Source organism: Equus asinus, chromosome 8 (assembly GCF_041296235.1).
Source record: "Equus asinus isolate D_3611 breed Donkey chromosome 8, EquAss-T2T_v2, whole genome shotgun sequence".
Classification (NCBI taxonomy): domain Eukaryota; kingdom Metazoa; phylum Chordata; class Mammalia; order Perissodactyla; family Equidae; genus Equus; species Equus asinus.
Window position 1 is genome coordinate 27,461,851 of NC_091797.1, and position 23,957 is coordinate 27,485,807.

General features: G+C 48.5%; 1 long non-coding RNA gene across 2 annotated transcripts; it reads left to right on the forward strand.

The window, feature by feature from the left end:
• The first annotated feature begins 5,228 nt into the window (after positions 1–5,228).
• Positions 5,229–22,893, forward strand: LOC106824617 (uncharacterized). Of its 2 annotated transcripts, XR_011504996.1 has the most exons (5): positions 5,229–5,742; positions 19,262–19,410; positions 19,862–19,893; positions 21,118–21,216; positions 22,573–22,893. It is a non-coding gene; the product is annotated as an uncharacterized lncRNA (long non-coding RNA). The 2 variants fall into 2 exon arrangements; XR_011504997.1 differs by lacking the exon at positions 21,118–21,216 and having other exon boundaries at positions 5,233–5,742.
• Positions 22,894–23,957: the final 1,064 nt, after the last annotated feature.

Here is a 23,957-nt window from a genome sequence, read left to right on the forward strand (position 1 = left end):
TGACTGTGGTTCCGTCTCCTGTTTCTCAGGCACCTCAGTGCTGGACAGAAGGGGGTGCACAGTCTGGGGAGACTGTGTCTAGCCGCTGCAAAGATAGCTCCCTGACTGTGGATTCCAAAATATAAATTATAAAGTGCCCTTGGGTACAAATTACTCCCATGCAAGCTGGTTGAAGGTGATCCACTTATCTCTAGGGCTGATCGCTAGTTGTAACTAGCTGCCCAAGTAGCTGAAACCCTGTTTGTTTTATGACAAACAGGAGAAAGGGGCCCTCACTGAAATTCAGCCTGGGATAGGACCTTCAGCCAATGCTCTAATGTTTGTTTGCGGAATACCTAAGCTGGTACCACCCGTGACGCCTCTCTCCCCGCTTTCCACCAAAACAATGTCTGAAGAGACGCACAGGCCCAGGTTCTGACTTCCAACACTCAAGGCGCTGAGGGTGAGCTGAGGAGATGAAGAGCTGGACTGTCATCCTGCCATAATCCGGGAACGCTTCTCTGAAGAAATCTTCGGGATCTCTTCGTTCCTGTCGCCCTTTGCAGCTGTTTCAAAGCACTCCAGTATCAGTGATTTCACGGAACCCTCACATCCTCCCCGTGAGGTAGGCGGAGGGGTTTTATTATCACTGTTGTGCAGCTGAAAAGACTGGGGCTCCAGCAGGCGACATGACTCAGCGCAGGTCACATGGCTAAGAAGCAGCTGAGCTGGAACTCAGCCCAGGTCTCCTGAGGGGGAGTCGGACCCCCAGGTGACAGGGACCTCCTCAGCCCCTAGAAGAAGGCGTGGGCTTCCCTCCCAGGATGGCCTGGCCTTGAGTCCCCGCTCTGTCCCCACCAGCTGTGTGACCTCGGGTAAGTTGTTGAAGGGTCTCTGTACCTCTCTTTCCTCATCTGTAAAATGAGCGAAATAATAGTACCTGAGTCCGCGTAAGGTGTTTTGAGGGAAAATGAGATGTTGTAGAGAGAGCACAATACAATATCTGGCAGAGGGCAAGACACCAATAAATGTCACATCCCCTCCACTCCCAAAAGTCTTTCCTCTAAGGCACAACCCAAAAGACAGGACTGAAGTTCCGGCTGAAGACCCCCTGCTCTCCACCCTGCCCTCTCCTGCCCTCCCTTCTCCTCTCTGATAACCGCAGTTGTAGGGCTCTTTTTACTTTTCAAAGTGTTTTCCCACCAACTCTGTAAGACAATAGAACCTGAACTCTTCCTTCCCTCTTACCAATGAGGGGAAACAGAGGTAAGAGAGGTGAATCCACCGCCCTGCCCTCCTGCTGTGTCAACTCTTGGCTACTGGAAATCTTTAATTGTGTGGGTTTCCTTTTCTGCCTCTGGAAGTGGCAGCCAGGGGATCTAATTGAACCTCTGCAATCTCAGGGTTACCTTGCAGAATGAAAACAGTGGAGCAAAAAAAAAAAAAAAAAAAAGAACAAAGTGGTTTGCAGGCTAGAAACCCCCTCCAGCCCACACAGCCTTCCTGGGCATCAAGACCCAGGCCTGGGGGTTGGAAAGGCGACCCAGGGTAAGGGGCAAATTCCAGCTGCCTCCCTACAAGTGGGTGAGAGTTGAAAAGGTCAAAAGGGCGCTGCTCCCGCCTGAGATTCCAGCGTCAGCTCTGCCACTTGATATCTGAGAACGCCTTGAACAAGTCAAGGTGCACCTCAATTCCTCATCTATAACAGGAAGACTGGATTAGATAATGTCTCAGCTGCCTTCCTGAGAACCTGAAAGGGATTTGCTTGAGGACAACAGTGACATATTATGGGCAATTTTAAAAAACTTTTTTATTATGAAACATTTCAAAGAAATTTTCAACATCAACAAAACAAAATAATGAAACCCCCACGTATCCTTCACCCAACTTGGACAATCCTCAACATTATGTTTCTTGTTTCATCTCTAACTCCGTCCCTCCCATTTGATGGTTATTTTGTATAGTTCTTTATTTAGATGAAATTTATACCCATCAAAAATGCAGAAATCTTAACTGCGGAACAGTGACAAATGGATTCACCCATGGAAACTATACTTCTATCAAGATATAGAGTATTTCCACCTTCCTAGAAAGGTCTCTTGTGTCCATCATGGGCAAATGTATAAACTGAATTTATAAAACAAACATAAATCTGAGTTTAGCGCACTGAGGGTCAGCAAATGCTCTCTCTTCAGGGCTGGCGAGGTCAGAGTTAGACCTGCAGTCTTAAGCTATTATTCTCCTTCCTGCTCTGTCCACTCTTGTTGTCCTGCGTCCCTGGAGGTCAGGGTCCTGTCTTGCACGCGCTCCGTGTCCAGTTATTCTATTAGGAGGCCTTTATTACCCTGGCTGCCAATTCTTAGAAGCCCTCTTTTCTTTTTCCTATCCACTGACTCTTCTCCAAGTTTTTTCTTTTGTTCTCTTCTGATTTTCTTTCCTACAACGTCTTTCTCATAATGCTGCTGTTTCTCTCCTTTAGAGCATTCTCATTTTTCTGTGTTCAGCTCATCTTCTCTGAGCTTACTGTCCTTTGTCTTTTGGGACTGTTCTTGCCCTGGACACTAGACACTCAGCTATCACCCCAGGGTCCAGCCCAAGGCCAGGCCCTTCGTCAACAGTGAGTAGGTGAGTGAGTGAATGCAAAGGGCCGCATGCTCTAGAGAAAGACCTGCCGCCTCGTAACTGTAACATGGTCCCCTACGGAACTCCCACCTGTCAGCCTTGCCATTTCTGGGCTCCATCTTTCTCCCTGTATTGAGCAAGCAGCTATTTCTCTGCCCCTTCGGAAGCCCCAGCACTTGAAAGGAAGGAGGCTGATTTCCTGGCAAAATGTGACCCAAAGGACCATTCTCCCCCCACCCCCATCGTTAAAAAAAAAAAACAACAGAGCAAGCTGGGCTATCAGGGATACTTCCTGTTTTCCTCTCTTGAAAGCATCCTGGATAGATGAAACTGAGGGATCAAAGGGACTGTCTGCCTCTGGGGCTTGGGGACTGGCAGAATGGCTTTTAACCCTCTGCTGTCTCCTTCGGGTGAGTGGCATGGGCAGTTTATGTCTTCTATTTCCTGGGTAGATTTAACTTCTTGCGGACAGGGGCCTCGCCATTCATTCATTCATCAAACGTTACCATGCTCTACCAAATGCTGGGCTCTGTTTAAGGATGTGGGGATACAGGGATGCTATGACACAGGCCCTGGCCTCATTCCTCCAACAGCAATGGTGCAGGTGCTACCGTGATGAAGCACTTTCTCTGTGTCTGGCACTCATTACCTGCTTTTCATGCACTGGGTCCTCATAACAAGCTAACGGGGCATTATTAAGTCCAATTGACAGATAAGGAAAGCGAAGCTTACGGAGATTAAGTAACCTATCATGGCACATGACTAGCAGAGATCAGGGCTAGGGTTAGAGTCCAGGGGTCTGACCGTTCAACCTGCCATTGCAGCAACTCCACTAGCCTGCCGCCTGGAGAAACTCCCTCCATGTCTAAAGCATGGTAGTGACTCATTGCAAGTAATTTTTACCAATGTGGTTGATCTCTGGGCTTGGTCAGGTGGCTTCTGATGACCAGGTCTGTTTGCATCCCACTTCCGGTACTGTACCGTCCTAGAACGAAGCTGAGTCAGTTTGCAGGCCCTGAAGACTGGAAACAAGGCTGAGAGACCAAGAGGGCACGTTTGGCCCTGTTTGGAGGACAGAGAGCATGTCAGGCTCTTGCTTCTCCTCTCCCACTTCTGGAACAGATCAGTTTCCCCAGCTTTTTGTTTTCTGGCATTTTCTCCAAAGCCTCTAGAGAAACCTGAGGGGATGTTCATAGGTAATAATAGCAACCAGGTAAACAAATACTGAGGAATTAGTCTGGGCCTTTGCTTACATCATCTCTTGCATCCTTACAATAGACAGTATTATTTTCTCCATTTTTCTGGGGAGGAACTGATGCTCAGAGTGGTTAGTTAACATACCCCAAATCACACAGCTAGACAGAGGCAGGATTTGATCCTAGGTTTGACTAAATCCCAAACCTACACTTTAATCATATTCTCTCCCTGATGCTGAAACTTGGCAGAGAGAGGAACCAACTCCCTGCTGAGATTCCTGACGAACTCTAAGTGGCAGGTGAGGATACCAAGTAACCTTGAGATCCGTTGTTTAGAGACACCCGGCACAAAAGGATCTTAAGGTGCTTCCGACTCCACAGTTCTATCTCTTTAAGACCCAGAGCTCCCAAGCCAAGCCTGCTCCGTGATCCTCAGAGATTTCAGGGGTGGGGAAACTGGATTGAACGCGCTGACATACAACAAGCAAAAAAAGATCTCAGCATTTTTGCCTCACCTCAGTGGCTCCGGCCTTTTTTTTTTCCTCTCTCTCTCTCTCTCTCTCATTTATTTATTACTATGCTATTGCCTGGCCCTGCTGCTGTGTCAATACTGATAAAAGCAAATCGCCCCACAAACAGGTGCAGCCAGAGCTGCCCCTTGGACAGCTGCCAGGGAATGTGATCGCTCAGCTGGGGTGAACTGCCCCTGCCCAACCCCCTTCTCGGGTTCCAGCTCAGGGCATGTGTCCTTGGGCCTTTAATGTCAGTCCACGTGTCCTGAGCCTGGTATCACAGTTGGCGTCATGGACTCAAGCTGGCGGGCGGGGCTGGGGTGGGGTGGACAGAGGGGGCCTCCAGGAGTTATCTATCCATCTATTTATTTTCTCTTGGTTTCTTCCGAAATTCAGATAAAACTACGTCACATCCAGCAAGTATCTGAAAATATTTCTCAATATCACGGCCTGATTTTTCTAGGTAAGAAATATCTTTCCCAGGCCTATCCATTTCCAAATTCACACATACATGTGCAATTTAATCATCCAAAAGACATTTTCTGAGTCCTTCTTAGGGCTTAGCCGAGGGTTCACCTCAATAAACATTTTGTGAGGCAGCCACGTTTTCCAGAATGCATTTTGATGCTACCAAGCCATGTGACTTTGACTCGGGTTTGAAAAAGAGTCTATTTCATCCGCCCTCCCCCATTTCTGTGTTTTGTCCCCAAGCCTTATTTCCCCATTTCCCTAGGGCGCCAGTCTTTCTGGAAATGCCCTAGCTCAGCGAGCAGCGTGCACCTCCCCCGGAGGCAGGACTGGGGCGGTGCGGCGGTGACAGCGCAGGGCGCGGGGCGGGCCTGGGCTGGGCGGAGGGCAGGGGCTGGAGCCGCGGGGCTGGGCTGCCGCAGAGCAGCACGGGCGGGGACGAGGTTGCTATGCAAATGACGCGGCGGCCCGGCAGCCCCCTTTACCCAGGGGCCCTCTGGTTGCCAAAACAGACCATTCCCCAGAACAGTCGCCTAGAAACGGGCGCTGTCATAGCAGCCTCTGTAGCTGCGAGCCAGCCACGCTGCCAGGAGGAGCTGGGTCGGGGTGTTCAGACCTCCTCAGCATCCCCCCCACCTCACACACACACCGGTCTCCACCTCAGGGAAGGGAGTGGTGGCTTGGGCTCCTCCTTGGAGCAGGGGAGGGCGCTAATTGGATTGGAACGCTCCAGAAACACATCAGCTGCGCCTCCCTGGGGGAAAGGGGTTGATGGGGGGAGGCTGCAGACAGTCTTTGTGATGGGTCTCAGCTTCCCCTCCCCGCAGCCGCGCCGGACCTGGTCCTCACCAGCCTCTGCCCACCCAGCGCCATCCTAGGGCACAATGGCAAGCTCGCTGTGGCGTGGAGGAGGCGGACATCCATCAGATAATCACCACAGTGAAATCCAGTCATGATAAGGAGGGGTACGTGATGCTATAGGAATTTAAGATACGCCATCTGGGGTTAGGGACGGATGCAGGTTTGCAGCGGCAACCGGGCTGCAACACCCTTGCTGCTTCACCCCTCACCACCCTCTCTCAGCAGCCCTCCCTGGTCCTGCCCAGCCTACGCTGACTTGGTAGTTCCCGAAGCCTGGGAGCAGGGACGTTTTCCTACCTCATTTGGCAGCAAGAGAGTCTGCATCTTGCCTCTTACCAATTAAACTACAGTCTAGATTTCTAAGAGACAGGACCCGTGTAATTCTGGGATAGCATACCTTGCCCGTGAAGAACAAGACAGATTTTAACAGATTCGCTGGAATTTAGTGCCAGTGATCTTTATCACCCTGGGAGGCTTCTAATGTTGCCTTTGTAGCAACTGTTTGAGATTGGCCTTCAGAGACTACTAAAACCCCACAAAACTCAGGGATGGGGGAGGGGAGGAGATACAGTGACAGCCTAAGTGACATTAGGCCAACAGGTGCGCTACGGAGAAAGTGACTACTCAGGACACAGTATCCCATGTGGTCCAGACGCTGCATGCCATGGGCAGAGGTGCCGTGTGTCTCTGATGGGTGCGAGAGGACCGCTTTGTGCTTCTGGGCTGGGCAATGGAGTCCTCTTCCTTCACGATCCACAAGAGGCCTTGGAATTTTATGGACTCAAACATAAAGTGCTCATTCAGCCTGGTTTAAGAAGGCGGCATGAAAATGTGTAATCTCTCCCTCCTCTTTCTGCCTTTCCTTCCTCATGTATTTGGTGCCTACTGTGTGCCAGGTACTGGAGATTCCAGGAGTGGTTAAATTGATGTCATTCTATATTTGTAAGGAGAAAAACAATGCATAGTGTAGGGGACATTTGCCATGCCTTATGGTCACCAGTATCTTTTGATCAACTTTCCTAGGTTTGTGGGTTTTCCCCACATCGTAAATCCCACTTCTCCAAAGTAAAGGCCAGAAATTTGCTTTCTCAGACTCCCTTGTGACTAGGGTGTAGGCATGTGACCCAGGTTCCACCAAGCAGATGCACCCACATGAGATTTTTGACTTGGAAGAGAGCAAACTAAGGAAGCCGGTGTCCTGGGGAAGGGGCCTGGGGGAGGCAGCTGGCCTTTAGAGCAATGGGAGGGGTGGTCTAGGATTCTATTTCCACCATTGTTGAAGGGAGCGAGGTGAGGCAAGTTGCAGAATTTGTGCTGATTAATAGCTGCTGTGGTGGCTTGGCTGGAAAAGTACATCTGGGTAGTCTGGGCATCATTCCTGAATACTGAGCCTGGAGCCTATCTTCCCTTCTGGATTCTGTAAGCCTCGTAATATTCTTTAGCTTACCGTTTCTGTTAGAGTGGATTCTGTTGTTTGCAACTAAGAACTCTGATACAGATGGATGAATGGATGAGTAGGTGGATGGAAGGGTAGGTTGAAGGGTGGGGTGGGTACATAAGGGATGGATGAGCGGGTGGGTGGGAGGGCAGGCACCAAAATATTGAGTGATTTTTTGGGGACAATAAGATTATAGGTTATTTTTTTCCTCCCTGATTCTCTGTATTTTCTCCTTCCTTCTTCCTTCTTCCTTATCCCTCCTTCTTCCTTCTTCCCCTTCTCCTCCTCCGTCTCCTTCTTTGTCTTCTTCTTTAAGCATGCTGCTTGTATAATAATAAAAAAAACTATCAGAAACCCAGATCCAGGCCGAGGAGACTCACAGTCCAGTGGGAGGTCAGCACAGGGAAGATAGAAGCCACCTCTGACTATGGGGGTGTCTGAGCCCATGTGAGCCATGGAGGGACCCTGACACTGGACTCAGGTCCCACTGTCTCCCCACACCTGCCCTGACCACCAGCCAAAAGCCTTCCTTCTCTCGCTGTCCCTCTTCTGAACCCCCCATGCAAGGCTGGGCCCCCCACTCAGAGGCATGTGCTTGGCTTATCCTGCCTTGTGACATTGTCCCTATTGTTACCCAACAATCCTATTTTACCTTGAGCAAGGATGACACACACATTTGTGACTCATCCCATTTGTTCTGCCCTCTCCCAGCTCTGGACTTCCGGTGGCACTGACTGTCCCTGCCCTGGCAAGTACCACAACCTTGCTCTGCAGCTAGTTTTCACATGGGCACGTCCTATCGCCCGTGTAGACTGTCGGCTCCAGGGAGGCTGAGATTGCAACTTAGGTGCTTTTTGCAAGCCCCATTCCCCACAGCTTTGCAGGAATTGGGATTTTACAATATGCCTATAGAAGATGGGGACTAGGGGGCCGGCCCCGTGGCCAAGTGGTTACGTTTGTGTGCTCCGCTTCGGCGCCTCAGGGTTCACCAGTTTGGATCCTGGGCGTGGACCTACACACTGCTCGTCAAGCCATGCTGTGGTGGCGTCCCACATAGAAGAGCTGGAATGACCTACAACTAGGATATACAGCTCTGTACTGGGGCATTGGGGAGAAAAAAAAAAAGAGAGATTGGCAACAGATGTTAGCCCAGGGCCATTCTTCCCCATCACAATTAAAAAAAAAAAGCAGATGGGGATCATATGGTTTCTTTTCACCTTGATGACTTTCTCCATAGTAGAGTTACAAGCTTTTGCAGGCAAAGGCTTTTCCTTCCTTCCTTCATTCATTCAGCACTTAATGACTGTCTGTGATATGCCAGGTGTTGAAACAGATATGTAGGGAAATAAGCAGGAAAGAAGTGATAGAAGGGCTTGGATGGCCGAGTGTGCAGGGGAGAGAAGAGAGAGATTGGTTGGGGCAGAAAAGTCTCTTTTGTAGGAATAATAGCAAGTGCTTGTTCCAGGACGGCTCTGTTCCTAGTACTTAATGTGCTCATTCACGTAATCCTTGCAACAGCAACAAGGCAAGTACAATTACTTCCATTTTACACGGGAGGAAACTAAAGCCCTGAGAAGTTTAATGCCCTCTGGGGTTGCTGCAGAGCTGGGATGTGCACCCAGGCCTCTGAGCTCTAACATCCATGAGCTTAACTGCTGCCCCGCTGCCCCGTCCTGCCCCGAGTGGGTTCTGGAAAGGTGAGTAAGTGATCACCAAGGATGGAGGCCTTCTACACAGGCCAGGGCGTGGAGGGGCTGCCTGTTCGGTTCAGCTTGGATATGGGTGCACAGGGGAACAGAATGGTATGGGAGCGGCCACTCAATAAGAGGCGAGAACCCGCTCCCACCGCCTTGGACATCAGTACTCTTTGTTTCTTGAAGGGTAATCTCCTTGCTGAAGAGTGGTGGCCTAAACAGAATGGTGAGGGTGGTGGAATGCGTGTCTCGGGAAAGAGCACCAGCTTTGGAGTCACAGGCACTTGGGATTCGGTCCCAGACCTGCCGCTGACTAGCTGAGTGACCTTGGACAAGTCACTCAACATCTCTGAGTCTCAGTTTTCTTGATTGTTAATTGAGGATAATAATCTGATAGTGTTGACATAAGATTAAATGAGAGAATGAGAGACTAGTTTAAAATAGTGCCTGGCACATAGCAAGCTGGCCAAAAATGGCACGTATTTAATTTTAAGTCCCAATCCCTTATCTACAGCTCCAAAAGCTGAAAAAGCTCCAAAAACAACACATTTGGCAACAAAACCTGTCCTGCACAAATGCAAGGCTGATTACAGTCTGTAGTCCCACCCTGTGTGATGATCCATATACTTCGTGGCAGAAATACTGACGCATTTGAACTTGGGATGCTGTCTGCATCCTGCGAGGGGCATTACAAAATATATGGCACAGGCACTGTGTTACTTCTCTAAAATCCCCCAAATTCTGAATTATGAAACACAGCTGACCCCAAAGGCATCAAATAAGTGGTTTGGGCCTGTATTGTCTCCCTCTAGACTGCTCTTTCCACTTCTGGTCTGCTTCTTACCCCAACGGCTCAAATGCGCTTGGGCATCTAGAAGCAACCTTTCCCTCCGAAAGAAGTAGAAACATACCCATGTACCCCTTGGGCCTCCCCGCAGACCCGTCTCCCTTGGCCACTCTCCTTTGCTACCAGTAATTCCTCCACTTTGCTTCCCACCAGTGCTGTTGAATTTTGGTGCTCTCTTCCCCCCGTGCCCTGGTTGAGAAGAGGCACCCTGGACATGTGTTCTCTGAACTGCTCTGGCGGTGTGGGCTCAGCCAGTTGTCTGCCCATGGGCTGCAGTTATTGGAAGAAGTCTCTGTGTCTATTTGTACTCCAAATACTGTCTGCCGACTGTCTAAGTTATGTCTGGGGTATGACTGTGCTGCTCCTTTTCGACTGTACTGAACCTGGTTCAACCTGGTTGTTTTCCACTATGAATTTCCTCAGTTGACTGAAGCCCAAAATAGCAGCTCCTCTCACTTACAGGATTGCAACAACTTCCAAAGGGGACAAGGAACCCTCGTGTTGGAGCAGGTTGGAAACCCCCGGGCTGGGCTGTCGAGGCAGTGTGTCATTCTCCTGTAGCAGAGAGGAGTCATGAGGCCTGAGGTCAGGTTCCAGCCCCTCTCCGGGCTGGCTGGATGATCTTGGGGGCTGCCCCGTGTGACTTGGAGAGCTTTGGTTTCCTCATCCGGGAACAGAGAACGTGAAAATTATTTGGCAGGATTGTCAAGAAGATTAAATGAGATCGTGAAAGGGCTTTCCAACTGTGAAGTGTCGCTCAAATGTAAGGATTGTTTCTGTCCTCTTACACACGTTGGCAGCTTCTTGAGGGCAGGTGTCTTCTGTGACCCCTCCCACCCCCACCCCCTCCGGCGCTCAACGCAGGGCTCTGGAGATAACCTGGGAAAAACACCACAAAGTGACTCGCACAGGGGTGTAGCACGTGGGAGTTGCTTAACAAGTGGTAGCTGATGCGTACACACGTGCCGTTGCACAGACAGAATAGGGGGAAGGCTCAGAGTATGGACTCTGGTTTGAATCCTCTCGCTGCCACTTGCTAGGTTGGCGAGTGTGGCCCTGGGCGAGGTTAGCACTAATCTACCCTCGTGTCCTCATCCATCACACATGGCTGATGAGAATAATGGCTAGTTCATGGGGGTGGTTGTGAGAACCCTAGGAGTTCAGTCTATGGAACACGATCAGGCACAGATCGAGCCCTCAGTAGGCATCAGCTATTGTTACTATTTGACTGTTGTACACTGAGCGACTCTTCGGGAGGTGATCTGAGAAGATCGCTAGACTGGAGAGTGGGACACGTAACTCCCGGACTTTGCTCAGAGTCGGCAAGGCCTTCAAAGCCAGTTAGATGTCACACCAGCCTCTTGGGGTCAGCGCAAGTCATGTAACCGTGAGTAGGCTTGGGCGTCATCTCCCCCCGTGTGGGCTAGACCCCTGGACCAGGCATTGTTGGATAAAGAGTGTGTGTATTTAACGTTTGGATAAATATCACAATGGTCCATCAGGCGGACGTTTCTGTTTGTGCTCCCTTCCATCAGAACAGGAGGGCCTGTTTCCATATACCCCAACCCACCCACATTTTTAAGTTTAAATTTTATTAATTTTTTGACTAGATAATATTTGCACATGGCACAGAATTCAAAAAGCCACCAAGGGGCAAACAGTGAGAAGTCCCGTCACCCCGACCCAGCCATCCAGTCCTCTCCCCAGAAACCCCAACTTTGATCTCAGCCTGTCTGTAAATGGACAAGGGTATCTGACTGAATAAATCTCGCTATTATTTTTAGGTGAAAACAAGCCAGAATATATTTTGGAGTAGAGTGTTGCATTTCAATGAACTTTAAGATAAAACAGGAGACTTCAAAGACATTTTATGCTCAAGGGTGGGGCAGGGCTGGGAGCTACTTCTGGCTCTGCCTCCTACCTTCTCTTGGGGGAAAATTTGGTACAGTTCTGAGTTCGTCTATAAAGTGCAAGCTCGCAGATGCCCGCGGTCCTCTCGATTACATTGAGGTTCTCCTCATCATCCTGGTCACTTGTATACAATCCATCCCTTGTGCCTCTTCCTGCCCTTGACTTGGCCGCCGCCTTGCTGCCTGACCTTGAGGCGGTTGCCTCCATTCTGGGCTCAGTTTTTCTCACTTGTAAAAAGAGAGCTTGGACTAGGCCCATTCCAGGTGTAACATTCCAGGGCTGATCAACTAATTCACATTAAGGTGTGGATGACTGATAACAGCTTAATGCATTACCTCTCCTGTGGGTGGGAACATTTTAAGAGATGCAATTTCTCCTCCCAAAAGAGTGAACATGCATAGTGCAATTTCAGGCATGGTCACAGTGGGTGGGGATGATGTGAGGGGAGGGGGCGCCTTTCCTGGGATTGCTCCAGCGGGCACTGGGGTGGAGGGTGCTGTTCCAGCCAGAGGCGGTGTCAGCCCTGAGGGCACGTGCCTATTGGTTTCCCTCCAGAACTCACACCACGCTCATTTCTCTCTGGTGGAGGCCAAGAGCAGGGTTTTGTTATACTGAAAAATGCCTCATCAGGGAAACCCATGTGTGTGGCCTGGAAAACTATCCTGTCTCCTGGGGCGAGGGGAGCGGTGGGAGTGTTTGAGCAGCTTGACTTGCAGGTTCGCAGGTCAGTTCTCATCCTGGCCGAGTGAGGAGACCTCCGCCTGAGGGCCATCAGCTCTCTGCCAGAGCAGGTGGTCCCGCCACACCTGGATCCAAGACATCTGCTTTTTACCCAGGGAGAAAGGCTGTGCCAAACGCTGTCTGGTTTCATTTTCTGTAGGAGGTTTGATTTGGCTTCTGAATTTTCAGGGAGGGTGTGAGAGAGGGGGTGGCCCGCAGCCACCGTTAGCCCACAGAAGGAAGAAAAGCATTTCTCTGGCTGATGAATTCTAGGCCTGCTGGCCTTGTACAGTGCACAGTGCTGTTGCCCAGCGCATCTTCCTCTCCAGCCCGCTTTGGGGCACCATTTTGTCCCACCCGCTGTCTGGGCCCCCCTTCAGTGGAGGCAGCTGGGGTAGTCAGTCTATTCTCCAGGCAAAACTGTGGTAGATGAGAATGGAAACCAGGGGCAATGGTCAGTGGTTCCCACTCTGTTGGCCATGCTGAGAGCTCAGATAAGACCAGGGATGGACCCACCTTGTCAGAATCTCCACCATCACCTCCCCTGCTCTCCTCTGGAGCAGGCAGCTTCTCAGAACCTGCTGACGCCAAACCCATGAGCCTCATCATGGAGTTCACAGAGCTCTAGACGCTCCCTAATCAAAGTGCAGTGACCTGGGAGCTGGTTAGAAATGCAGAATCTTGGGACCCACCCTAGGCTACCGAGTCAGATTCTGAATTTTTACAAGATACCAGGTTGATCTGTATGCACATTGATGTTTGGGAAACGTGGGCCTAGATGCTGAATGCCTTTGGGAAGTAGGAAGGAAGGAAATAGAAGCTCCCCGGGGGGAGGGGGGTGCTCCTCTGAGGGGAAGACATGCCCACAGGCCTGTTCAGTGGAGGGAGGTGGACGCTGAGGAAAAGGCTAAGGAAGGCCCTCTAGGACAGCATGCTGAAATAGGCGCCTTTAATGATTTTAGTTTTATTTTAATTTCATTTTTAATAGGTAATTCACTTTCACATTAAAATTCTAAGGGTACAGAAGGGTCTGTCAGACATAGTTTCTTTCCCACACCTATCTCCCAGCCACTTCCCCTCAAAGGCAACCTCTGTTACTAGGCCGGAGATAAGACATGTTGTGCAGATAAAAGTGTGTGTGTGTGTGTGTGTGTTCTTCCTCACCGGACCTCTTCTGAAAAATCCCTATGGTAGCCCACCACACATAGTATCTGGACCTTGCTTTTTTAACTTAATATATCTTGGAGATCGTTCTATATTAATATGTAAAGATAATCCTAGATTGTATTTCAGCTGAATATTATTCCACTCTAAGAACGGACCTCAATTTATAATGCCAGGCCCCCACTGATGGACTTTTAGGTGTTTTTTGTGTTTTTTTTGAATATTTGGTTTTCTTTTTTTTTTCTGAAGAGTGGCACCTGGGCTAACAGCTGTTGCCAATCTTCCTTTTTTTTAAGGATTGGCACCTGGGCTAACAACTGTTGCCAATCTTTTTTTTTTTTCTGCTTTATTTCCCAAACCCCTCAGGTACATAGTTGAATATCTTAGTTGCAGGTCCTTCCAGTTGTGGGATGTGGGACGCCGCCTCAACGTGGCCTGATGAGTGGTGCCATGTCCGTGCCCAGGATCCGAACCCTGGGCCACTGCAGCGGAGCGCACGAACTTAACCACTCGGCCATGGAGCCGGCCCCAGGTGTTTTTTTTTTTTTTGAATGCAGCTTAATCTTTAATCTTAGAATCTTCAAAACTGGAAGGTCATTTAATCCCAACTCCCACCCAGCATAGGAATTCTTTCGTAGTATCCCGCTCACTTCTGTGACCCAGGTCAGTGTTGTCTGCCCTGGGGAGCTCCTCCTCCTTCTCCCGCCGTCACTTTGCCAGAGCCCTAATCGCATGACACTATTTAGGCAAAGGCGTGATAACATTTGCTTGTGTCTCCTCTCACCCCATCCCATCACAGTGCATAGTGGGTGCTGAACCGATCCGAATGGGGTTGAATTGACCATCCCCGAGTGGGGAGTCCTCCAAATTCTGCTCTTTGAACACTTCTAATGACAGAGATCTCGCCTCCTCCAAAGCCCATTCTGCCTTTGAAAGGCTGTATCAGAAAGTCCTTTGATAAATCAAAATCTTTTTCTCAGTGGCTTTTCCCTCTGGCTCTAGTGCATTTCTAAAACAACACAGAAATTTAATCTCTCTTCCAGATATTTAAGATGACCATCTTTCTCCAAACCAAATACCTCACAGTTCCCTGTGAATCCTGGTGCTAGGTTCTTCTCCTTCCAGCATTTTCTTCCATACACTTTTTGGTTTGTAATATGACACTTTAAAAAGTGATCTGACCACTACACACTTATTAGAACAGCTAAAATTTAAAAGACTGACCATACCAAGTACTGACGAGGATGCGGAGCAACTGAAAGTCTTCAACTGCTGGTGGGAATGTAAAGGGCTACAGACACTTTGGAATGGCGTCGATAGTTTCTTAAAAAGTTAAACACACATCTTTCACATGACCTAACCGTTCAACTCCAAGATATTTACCTAAGATAATTGAAAGCATATATCCATTCCAAGGCAAATGTCCATAGCAGCTTTATTGTAACAGCCAAGATCTGAAAACAACCCAAATGTCCATCAACAGAGAATGGATAAACACACTGTGGTATATCCATACAATCGAATACTACTCAGCAAAAACGAAAACCTATCGATAGGCTTGACAACATTGATGAATCTCAACATAATTATACCGAGTAAAAGAGGCCAGATGAAAAATAACGAGTCAGTGCTGGACGATTTCATTTATATAAAATTCTAAAAAATGCAAACTAATCAACAGTGACACAAAGCACCTTCGTGGTTTCTTGGGGAGGTGGAGGTGGGGAGGAGTGGGAGGAACGATTATGAAGGATGCGAGGAAACTTTGGGGTGATGGTTATGTTCACTTGATACTGGTGATGGTTTCACAGGTTTATATATGTGTCAAAACTTATCAAGTTGTACACGGGTGCTTGAGGGTATTATGCTAAGTGAAATAAGCCAGACAGAGAAAGACAAACACTGCGTGATTTCACTCGTATGTGGAACACAAACACATGGATAAAGAGAACAGATTAGTGGTTACCAAGAGGAAGGGGGTATAGGCGTGGGTGAAAGGAGTAAAGGGGCACATTTATATGGTGACAGACAAAAATTAGGCTATTGGTGGTGAGCACAATGCAGTCTATACAGAAATTAATAAATAATAATGTACACCTGAAATTACACAATGTTATAAACCATTATGATCCCAATAAAATAATTGAAAATTACTTAATTAAAATCCCACAGGGTCAGCCTGGTGGCACAGCGGTTAAGTTTGCATGCTCCACTTTGGCGGTCCGGGGTTCACTGGTTCGGATCCCAGGTTTGCCAGTTTGGATCCCGGGTGTGGGCATGGCACTGCTTGGCATGCCATGCTGTGGTAGGCATCGCACATATGAAGTAGAGGAAGATGAGCATGGATGTTAGCTCAGGGCCAGTCTTCCTCAGCAAAAAGAGGAGAATTGGAGGCAGATGTTAGCTCAGGGCTCATCTTCCTAAAAAAAGAGAAAAATTCCACAGATAAATTGCAGGCCCAACCAAATAGCCTCTCCCTGCCTCTGAAACATCGAAATAACCTATTAATTAAATAAAAATATGAACTTCAAAAAAACCCAAAAAACTTACCAAATTGTATACTTTAAATATGTGTAGTTTATTGTCTGTCAGTGATACCTCAAGAAAGCTGTTAAAAAAAAGCCTAGTGTCTGGAACTGGTCATATTGTCTTAATGTCACTGACTGGTGTGGTGCACAGTAGACAGCGAGCTCCTTTGATTTGGTTGCTATACTCCTGTTGATGGAACCAAAGTTTTTATGTGCTTTTTCAGGAGCTATATCACTGTCGTTTCAGTTCAGCAAAAATCAGAAGACCTTGATGTCATGAGTACTGACAAACCAGGTCTCCTCCAACTTTAATGTGAATTGTGTCAAGGTCATTTACCCCTTCGATGTTCGTTTTTTTGGCTGGGAAAGATTAGCCCTAAGCTATCATCTGTTGCCAGTCTTCCTCTCTCTCTCTCCTTTTTTCTTTTTCCTCCCCAAAGCCCCAGTACATAGTTGTATCTTCTAGTTGTAGGTCCTTTTAGTTCTGTGTGAGCCACCACCACAGCATGGCTACTGACAGACGAGCATTGTGGTTCCACACCCAGGAAGTGAACCCAGGTGGCTGAAGCAGTGAGCGCTGAACTTTAACCACTATGCCATCAGGCAGCTCTCGATGTTCTTTTTGATGATAGAAGAGAGTGAGAGATGGCATAGTACTGTGGAAAGAGTGTGAATTTGGGGTCAGATTCCTTTGACTGGAAGCTCAGGGTGGGTAAGTTACTGAGTTTCTCTGAGTCTTTCTTCCTCATCAGTCAAGTGGGTCAGTATTTCTGATCTCATAGAGGCGTGACAATTAAATGATACCTAAAGGAAATAAACTTAGTACAGTGCTTGGTCCATCGAGGCATCGAATGAAGAGAAGCTAGTTTTATAGCCCTATCACTCCTGCCTGTCACAGTAGTTACAAATCTTCGTTCTGTGTATGCCAGAACTCTAATCTTATAACATCTCTATATTTGATTAGCAGACCTACACACCTCTATTGGAATTTCTAATATAAACATTGAAATGAGCCAGGTCCAAACCAGCCCCGTGGCACACCGCCATTGAGTTTCCTCCAGATTGATCTGTGCTCCTTGGGTTGGAAGCAATGAGTTTAGCCCTACATTTTTCTTTCTTTCTTTCTTTTTTCATTTGAGTTCATAATAGTTTACATCATTGTGAAATTTCAGTTGTACATTATCTCTTGTCTGTCACCACGTAGGTGCTCCCCTTCACCCCCTGTGCTCACCCCTGACCCCCCTTCCCCTGGTAATCACTGAACTGTTTTCTTTGTGCATGTGCTTGTTTATATTCCACAAATGAGTGAAATCATCTGATGTTTGTCTTTCTCAGTCTGGCTTATTTCCCTTAGCATAATTCCCTCCAGGTCTTTCCAGGTTCTTGCAAATGGGATGAATTTGTCTTTTTTGGGGCCTGAGTAGTATTCCATTGTATATATATACCATATCTTCTTTATCCAATCTTTGGTTGGTGGACACTTGGATTGCTTCCATGTCTTGGCTATTGTGAATAGCGCTGCAATGAACATAGGGGTGCATATGTTGCTTTGGATTGTTGATTTCCAGTTGTTTGGGTAGATACCCAGTAGTGGGAAAGCTGGGTCATATGGTGGTTCTATTTTTAGTTTTTTGAGGAATCTCCATACTGTTTTCCATAGTGGTTGCACCAGTTTGCATTCCCACCAGCAGTGTATGAGGGTTCCCTTCTCTCCTCACCCTCTCCAACATTTGTTATTTCTAGTCTTAGTGATAATAGCATTTTAACAGGTGTAAGATGATATCTTAGTGTAGTTTTGATCTGCATTTCCCTGATGATTAGTGATATTGAACATCTTTTCATGTGTTTATTGGCCATCTGTATATCTTCTTTTGAAAAATGTTCATATCCTCTGCCCATTTTTTGATTGGGCTGTTTGTTTTTTTGTTGTTCAGCTGTGTGAGTTCCTTATATATTATGGAGGGTAACCCCTTATCAGATATATGATTTGCAAAAGTTTTCTCCCAATTAGTCAGTTGTCTTTTTTTTTTCTTTTTAAAGATTAGCACCTGTGCTAACATCTATTGCCAATCTTTTTTTTCTTTTTCTTCTCCCCAAAGCCCCTTGGTACATAGTCGTACATTCTAGTTGTGAGTGCCTCTCCTTGTGCCATGTGGGATGCCACCTCAGCATGACCTGATGGGTGGCACCATGTCCGCGTCCAGGATCCAAAGTGGCGAAACCTTGGACTGCCAAAGTGGAACGAGCGAACTTAACCGCTCCGCCACAGGGCCGGCCCCCTGGCTTTTGGTTTTGATTCTAGTTTCTTTTGCCTTGCAGAAGCTCTTTAGTCTGATGAACTCCCGCTAGTTTATTTTTTCTTTTGTTTCCCTTGTCTGAGAAGACATGGTATTCGAAAAGATCCTTTTAAGTTCAATGTCCAAGAGTATACTACCTATATTATCTTCCAGGAGTTTTATGGTTTCAGGATTTATCTTCAAGTCTTTGATCCATTTTGAGTTAATTTTTGTGTACGGCATGAGATAACGGTCTATTTCATTCTGTTGCATGTGGCTGTCTAGTTTTCCCAGCACCACTTATTCAAGAGACCACCTTTTCTCCACTGTGTTCTTGGCACCTTGGTCGCAGATTAGCTCCCCGAATGTGTGCAGTTTTATTTCTGCAGCCCTACATTTTTAAGTGTGACGGCTAATATGCTGGCTGATGGTGAAGCTGTCAGGAACGTGGGATAAGAGTAAAAGTAGAGCAGCGGCTCCGGAACAATTAGACAGAGTTATCATATGATCCAACAATCCTGCTTCTAGATACACACCTAAAAGAATGGAAAGCAGGGAATCAAACATTTGTACATCATAGCAATGTTATTTGCAGTAGCCACAGGTGGGAACAGCCCAAGTGTCTACTGACAGATGAACAGATAAAGAAAATGTGGTATATACATACAACGGGGTGTTATTCAGCCTGAAAAATGAAGTTCTGACATGTGCTACAACATGGATGAAACTTGAAGATATTATGCTAAGTGCCATAAGCCGGACACAAAAGGACAAATATTGTATGATTCCACTTAGATGAAGTACCTAGAGTAGTCAAAGTCATAGGGACAGAAAATAAAACGGTTGGTGGAAGGGGCTGGGGAGAGCGGGGAATAAGAAGTTAGTGTTGAATGGGTACAGAATTTCAGTTTGAGAAGATGAAAAAGTTCTGGAGACGGATGGTGGTGATGGTTGCATGACAATGTGAATGTGCTTGATGACACTGAACAGTACATATGAAAATGGTTAAAATGGTAAATTTCATGTTACTTATATTTTACCACAGTTAACAAAAAAAATGGAGCAGCAGGCTATTCAGCAGTGGGGAGGGCCTGGCCCGTGGGCCGGATGGACAGCCAAGTCAGGATGAGCTGGAGAGCAGGTTGGCCTGGTCAGAACCGGGAGGAGACTGGAGAGGCGGCTCAGCATGCCCTGGTGAGCCTTGAAATCTGGGCTGAGAAACTGGGATTTGAGATCCTCACTGAGTCACTTTTTGAGGTCAAGGTTTCATCTCCTGGTTAAAATGAACAATTTCCTGGGGGTAGGGTAACCCAGGAACTCTATAGCCAGCATGTTAAATTGATGTGGCTGGGTTTGCTAGCCAGCCCCCAGCAGTGGGTTTTGGGTTTACGGTCAGAGTGGGGGCGGATGGCTGAGCGCCCTGGAAGGGTGAGTCTTGAGAGAGGTCAGAAAGACCGCTCATTATCCTAGGATTCTCACAACCCTGGGCTTGGGTCACGATTTCTCCGTTCACTGTCAGTGTGCCCTTCACTGTTCTGTGCCTCAGTTTACTCATCTGTAAACTGGGCATAACAATGACTTTGTGTAACAAGGATACAAAAGTTACATGCTAAGTGTTTGCCTCTTTTGTCTTCTCCCGCCAAAGGAAGAAGGCTAGCCTGTGGGATGCTGTTTCAGGTGAGATGAGACGGGGCAAAGCCCAGAGCGCGTGGGGTTTCCTTAAATAAGAAAGGATGAGGGGAAGAGGGAGGAGAGAGGCCAGCAGAACCATTACTGGGTGTGGGTGTAGGGGTGTGGGGTGTTGGGGTGTGGGCTGTGGGGGTGGGGGTGTTGGGGTGTGGGGCTGTGGGGGTGTGGGTGTGGAGGTGTGGGCTGTGGGGCTGTGGGGGTATGGGTGTGGGGTGTGGGCTGTGGGGCTGTGGGGTTGTGGGGGTGGGGGTATGGGGGTGTGGGGTGTTGGGGTGTGGGCTGTGGGAGTATGGGGCTGTAGGGGTATGAGTGTGGGGGTGTGGGCTGTGGGGGTGGGGGTATGGAGGTGTGGGGTATGGGGGTATGGGAGTATGGGGCTGTGGGGGTATGGGTGTGGGGTATGGGGGTGTGGGCTGTGGGGGTATGGGGCTGTGGGGGTATGGGTGTGGGGGTGTGGGCTGTGGGGCTGTGGGGGTGGGGGTATGGGGGTGTGGGGCATTGGGGTGTGGGCTGCGGGGGTGTGGGGCTGTGGGGGAATGGGTGTGGGGGTGTGGGCTGTGGGGCTGTGGGGGTGGGGGTATGGGGGTGTGTGGCATTGGGGTGTGGGCTGCGGGGGTATGGGGCTGTGGGGGAATGGGTGTGGGGGTGTGGGCTGTGGGGCTGTGGGGGTGGGGGTATGGGGGTGTGGGGCATTGGGGTGTGGGCTGTGGGGGTGTGGGGCTGTGGGGGAATGGGTGTGGGGGTGTGGGCTGTGGGGCTGTGGGGCTGTGCGAGGAGAAAGACAGCAGCTGTGCTGAGGAGTGGGACTTGGGAAAGAAGATAAGTCCCTCCGTGCTTCGGGGACGTATTTTCCCCTTTGTGCTTTTCAGAAAAGACCTACTGTGTTACTTTCCAAGCTGTGTTGGAAGGCTGAGCTTCTTTTGAATGCTGTCACAGGCCTCGAGGTGACCCAATATATCTGGGTTACATTTGCAAAATTTCTGACACATTGTAGGGGCTCCCAGTTATTCTGGAAGACACACACGAGGGCTGGGTATCTTCAAAGAGCAGGCAGAACGCATCCTGAGCCACCAGGCCACTGAGGAGGTTCAAGGAGTGCTATGCCCCAACCCTCCCTCTCTCTAAAGCTGCACTGTCCAATATGGTGGCCACTAGCCACATATTTACATTTAAATTAAATTAAAATTAAAATTCTTTTTTTCCTTCCTAAAGCCCCAGTGCATGGTTGTATATCCCAGTTGTAAGTGGTTCTGGTTCTTCTATGTGAGCCACCGCCACAGCATGGCAGCTGACAGATGGGCCACGGACGTGGTGAGTGCTGAACTTTAACCACTAAGCCATCAGGGCTGGCTCTAAATTTAAATATTTTAGAAATAAAAAATTCAGTCCCTAAGTCACACTTAGCCGCACATGAAGTGTTCAATAGCCAGGTGTAGCTAGTGGCTGCCACATTGCACAACACAGATATAGACTATTTCCATCAGCACAGACACTTCCATTGGACAGTGTGCTCTAGAAAGATGAGGAAAAAGCCCAAGTAGGTCGGTTTGTTTGTTTTTACCCTGACTTGTTTCTAAAAGGATCTGAGGTAGCTGAGGACAGCCCAAGGCCATCAGACCAGTGCCCCCTGGCTGGAGGTGGGAAGGTTGGTGCCTGGGCTGAGCCGGTCACTAGTAGGGAAGCGAGGCCCCTAGAGGGCGGAGCTCCAGGGCCGAGGTAAGAAGTGGGAGGGAAAGTGGAGGTGGGGACGTTGTGGGAGCGACTGTCAAAGGACAAGGTGGTGAGCCGTCAGATGTTGAACAATGAGAGAGCTACGGGAATGAAGCTCTTCGTTCCTCTTAGCAATATACGGTTATCTGACCTGTTAATCAAGGAGTCCCCTGTGCCCTTCTGTTCTCAGATACAAATTCCAAATTCTAGCTAATCAGATGCAATTAAAGGATGTTGTTGGCTGGGTGCAAGTTCTGACTTGCAACACCAGGGTAGGCTGCCAGGCTTGGAACCGTGCTCACCACCTGGCTGTTAGGTTTTGAGCAGCCATGCCAGAGGCAGCAGAATGGGGAAACATCCTTCCCCATGGGTGATGTGAGTAGAAAGGCTCTCGCTGAAGGGAGCCAGGCCCTGCGTGCTTTTGTGCAGTACTTTCAAAGCCAAGATACACTCTAGAGGTGAGCTTTTTTTTTTTTTTTCTTCTGAGGAAGATTAGCCCTGAGCTAAGATCTGTGCCAATCTTCCTCTATTTCATATGTGGGTCACCAGCACAGCATGGCTGACGAGTGGTGTTGGTCTGCACCCGGGATCTGAACTCGTGAACCTGGCCTGCTGAAGCAGAGCGTGCCAAACTTAACCACTATGCCATGGGTCCGGCCCTTAGGGATGGTCTCTTTTTGAGGGCAAATCAGAGTTTTAAAAACGTTTGCTCAATTTGACATTTGTGTTAAACTCATTGGCTTGTGGGATTAAAGGCAAGCCAAACATATATTAAGATGATTTTAATTTAAGCTTTGTTGGGAAGTTAAAGACATCACAGAGTGGGATGGGGTGCCAAGGGGAGCAGCTTCTTGTTGCTTAATTTGAGATAATGTATTCCCATAAATTTTTTTTTTACGTTTATTTTGAGGTATAACAGACACAGCAAAGTGATCTTTACTAATCTTTAACGTACAGCCTGGTGGATTTTTACGTATGTATGTACCTGTGTGACCTCCACCCAGATCAGGATACAGAACATTTCCAGCGCCTTGGAAGGTTCCTCCTTTCTCCCTCCTGTTCAATTCTCCTCCCCAGACGTAATTGCTGTTCTGATTTCTACCACTGTCAATTAGCTTTGCCTGCTCTCGAACTTCATATAAAGAGGATTGTAGCTTCTATCTGCTCTGTGTCTGACTCCTTTTATTCGTAAGCTTGTGAGCTTTTTTAGGAGAAATTTTATAAATACAGACCCACAGTCCTTTACCTAAAACCATTGGGGCCAGATAGGTTTCAGAATTTTCATCGTTGAGAAGGGTGCGACGAGCGAGGAGTTCACTCACACTCAATGTTATAAAATGCCCCCAGCAGGGCCGGGGCAGCACCTGGTAAACAATAAACATTTCTGAGCAAAGTCTACGAATATATGAAGTGCTGTAAATAAAGGCTGTAAATAGCCTCACGTCAGTTGAGGTCGGTTTTGCTGCCAGATGAGTTCACGTCAGGTCAGGCCTTGCCGTCAAAAGCCTTATGATAAAAATGGTTTTATCATACAGTTTTCCAAGGTTTGGGGCTTTTGAAACTGAGAATAAGGGATAGCGGACCTGTGAGTTCTCCACAAGCCATCAGCTCTGTGGGAGGCAAGCTTCCTAGGTAACGTGAGGTTCCAGTGCTGATAGAAGGTTACAGAAAGCAGCCGCCCCCAGGAAAGTGTGTGCCCAGCTGGGCGGGCCAGGAACAGGCCCTCTTGGCTGGGGCTCTCTGAGGTCGGCGCACAAACTCCTGACACTGAGGGCAGGTCTTTGCGTGGGCGTGCGCATTTGGGCATTTTCTGGGATCCCTGTCTTTGCTTAGATTTTCGAAGGAAATCTGCTACACAAATAAGGCTAAGAGCCCAGTGAGAAGATGCCCTTGAAGGTCAAAGCAGGGCTCCGTTGGAGCCCCTCAGCTGTAGACCTGGGTGTCTAAGGGACGTGACTCTGATGACAGTCTCTTGGTGACTATCAGTGACCGTCCGGGAGGGGGAGGATGAGCTGGAGCAAACAGAGGTTGAGGAGAAGGAGCGGGGAGGAGGAGAAGAGAAGGTCAGGATTAGGGTGAGGGGAGCCAAGAAGACCACACACACAGACCGCCATAGGAGAGGTTCACCTGGGGCTGGGGGTGACGTCTTCGGTTCCCGAGCCTGCGGGGAGCACCTGCTTTGTGCCCAGCACTGGGGATACAGCGAATAAGACCTGCTCCTTGCCCTGGGGCCTAGGGGGGGACATAGTGCTCCTCTTTGAGGAGTTCCCTTTGCATGCCCCCCCCCCCCCACTACCACCACCAAAGGCTACACCAGGAGTGGCCTTGAAGTGCCCACCTCA